This window comes from Thermobia domestica, chromosome 4 (genome assembly GCF_964235325.1).
Source record: "Thermobia domestica chromosome 4, izTheDome1.hap1.1, whole genome shotgun sequence".
Lineage (NCBI taxonomy): Eukaryota > Metazoa > Arthropoda > Insecta > Zygentoma > Lepismatidae > Thermobia > Thermobia domestica.
This window is the reverse complement of record NC_137457.1, coordinates 146,860,434-146,863,740: the sequence shown is the minus strand read 5'-3', so window position 1 is coordinate 146,863,740 and position 3,307 is coordinate 146,860,434.

The following is a 3,307-nucleotide window of genomic DNA, read 5'->3' as shown; positions in this document are numbered from 1 at the left end:
GATTATGGGATAAGAAGGTGTATATTGGGTAGCCTAGCTTCACGGCGTTAGGTGTCGCAATTTTTTTGATGCGGAGTGTACAAGCATATTTCCATTAACTATGTTTCTATTTGGAAGAAAGATTTCTTATTTGAAAGGCATCGTATTGGTTTTTTGTAATATTATACGAAATAATAATATATTAATATTCAGCTTTCAAATAAATCTAAAAGAAGCCTATGCATCCTCTTAAAGTAAATAAGTAATTCGTAGATGCTTAGTTATTTATACTGCTTACTGCAGTATACTTGTTCGTATGTCGTATGTCGTATGCTGTATTTCGTCCTTACTTATATTGATTTATTACAGTAACTCATTATTTCTTCTTATTTTGGGACACTTAAACGCTCTGCTGAAAGGATTGTTAAAAATCAAATCAAGTCTTATTTTAAAAGCAATAAGGTACCTAAACAAAGGGGTATTACGTTAGTTAGGCTTCAGCGCAGTTAAATTTCTACCACTTTTAATAATATCAATACTTTAGTTGAATTCCACTTCTTGATTTCTAGTACTTCATAAGACTCATCTAGTGCGAAAGAATGCCGTTTACTAGAAGCCCAGTCGTGTTGCGCAAACATTACAACAAACAAGACTTTTAACTCCTGTGATAGTTCAAAGCAGATTTAACATTCGCTGTACCTATTTTATGTTTACATCTGATCGTTGTAAACTCGTTGCAACATAATAGAAATTAGTTACTTTATAACTGATTGAGTATTTCGTTTTTGAACTTCAATGAATTTTACAATTAAAGAAATGTATAAATATATTACCTGAGTTATATAGAAAGTTGGAGTAAACGGGAGAATTGCGAGAAAACCCATGCACAAGGTGTTTGTCAGCAAAAAAACCGTTTAGTAATAGCTAGAATAGAACCATAAACACATACAACAGTTGAGTGCTCTACCACTGGATCACTGCGACTCGAAACATGAGCAGAATCGCCAAAGACTTTTTTGCTTACACAACCGTTCAGAAATGACTCACTCCCAAGAGTATATTATAGTTTATAGGACTGCGAACTATCAGAATATAGTCACAGAGTATTGCATTTTTATTACGAAAATATGTATTAATGAGTAAGTATACGAAATTGCATCAGATCTTTCTGGAAAACTTGTTCAAAAATAACTCATCCACAAGTGTAAAGTTTCATTTTGTAGATAGTTTCAGGAAAATTACTTACATCATACCCGTCTATTAATGGAATATGAACAAAATCGTCTGATTTATTTTGAGAAAATCGTAAAAAAAGAAATCCCGAAGAGTTGGACTACCCTTTTGGACTCTTGTTAGAAAAAGATTTATATCACAATACTGATTCGTTATTGGTATATAGACCTCTGGAAAATAATTCGTGATTTTGGAGAAAATTGGAAACTTAGATTTTTACTCCCCAGTAACCTATTCTTACATTTGAAGTTGGAATTAAATTCGCGAAACACCTCTAAAGGTTGAAAAAGTTTCATATTTGATCTGAACAAGTTGAATGGCATGACCTTTGGAAGAGTTGCATGCATCTGCATCTACATGAACATACGGAACTTTTCTAATATTCTCTCTTAGCAAGTATGAGCCATCAAACGTTTAAATCCTTTGATAACTAAACTTTTTTCATTTTCAATCACAACACAGGGCTGCCATTTGAGGAGAGTATGAGGGCAAGTACCCACTTTAAATTTCAGAATCATATGATTTTTTAAAAAAACAATGTACTATTACATTAATAAAAAAACGGGAAAATATTATGTTGGAAAAAATGTTTCAACCCTTCCTCTCCCCAGCAAAGCCTGAAAGCACGCTACTGTCACTATACGTTCTCCTCTTCTAGCGATACTCAAAAATTAAAAAAAAAGTTACAGAAAACTGGAATAAGAATTCACATAAAAGTGTCGAATATGCACACAGCAGCGTATGTTTCTCCCCCTTACTGCTCTAATTCCAATACTTTGGGTCCAAGTCATTTGCATTTTGTAAAATGCCTTGAAAAATACAATCCAACTCACACGAAACATTTCCTCACTTTTCAATGTCTGACGGGAATTCATTATTTGTTAATCTATTTAAATGGTTCCGATGGTTTCCGATACGTAAAGTTTTCCTAAAGGAAAGTTAACTAATTTAACATTGTTACCATGAGACGAGAAAGAAGATGTTTAAGATTCATTTTAATTTGCAATCGTACTTCATGGAGTAATATTCTGGCTTATATACGTGTAATATTTCGGAAAAATTGAATTCAAGCCCTTGTCTTTACCACGAATGGTGATATAAAAAGTTAGTAACTAAGTTAATTTAGTTTTAGGAATGACGACCAATGTTTGATCAATGTTCTTTCTTCTTTTAACAGTACTACCAGGGAAGCAAGAAAGTTCGTGCGCTTTTATACTATGGAAGAAAACTGTCAATTACAGGGTTTTAACGGTTTGTTTATTCGGCAAAATAGCCTCCATTTGCTTCTACAACCTTCTCCCAGCGCTCAACAATCTTGTAAATGCCAGTTTTGTAGAATATTTGTTCCCGAGTCTCGGAAAACTCAGCAACTGCATTTTTGATGCCTTGTTCAGTCTTGAACCACCTGCCACGCATAGAGTTATTCATGGCCAAGAATAAATGGTAATCCGAAGGGGCGACATCTGGGGAGTAGGGAGGATGAGATACAAGCTCCCAACCAAGTTCTGAGATTACTTCCAGCGCCTGTTTTGCGGTGTGAGGGCGCGCGTTGTCCTGGTTATAGAGCATATCTCTTTTGTTTACTAGTGCTGGCTGTTTCTTGGTCAGTTTGGTGGCTACCGTTCTCAGTTGTGATGAGTACACATCTTTGGTAATTGTCTTACCACGTTTCAAGAATTCGTAGTGCACTATACCGTTTGTAGTCCACCAAACACAGAGCAAAACCTTGTGTTGATGGATGTTCGGTTTTGCAGTCAAAGGCTTCAGATCATTCGGTGATAGCCAATGGTATGACCGTTTTTTATTGTCATACATGACCCACTTCTCGTCACAAGTTATTATACGGTCCAAAATTGGACAGATTTTGTGTCTCGTCAACAAAAATGAACAGATATTCAGTCTTAGAACTTGGCTCATAGCGGTCAGCTCGTGAGAGACCCACTGACCCAGTTTTCAGGTCTTCCCCAAGTGATGCAGACTTACCCGAATTATTTTCCTGCTTACCTCGAATCGGTGAGCAAGTAAACGGGAGAATTGCGAGAAAACCCATGCACAAGGTGTTTGTCAGCAGAAAAACCCGTTTAGTAATAGCTAG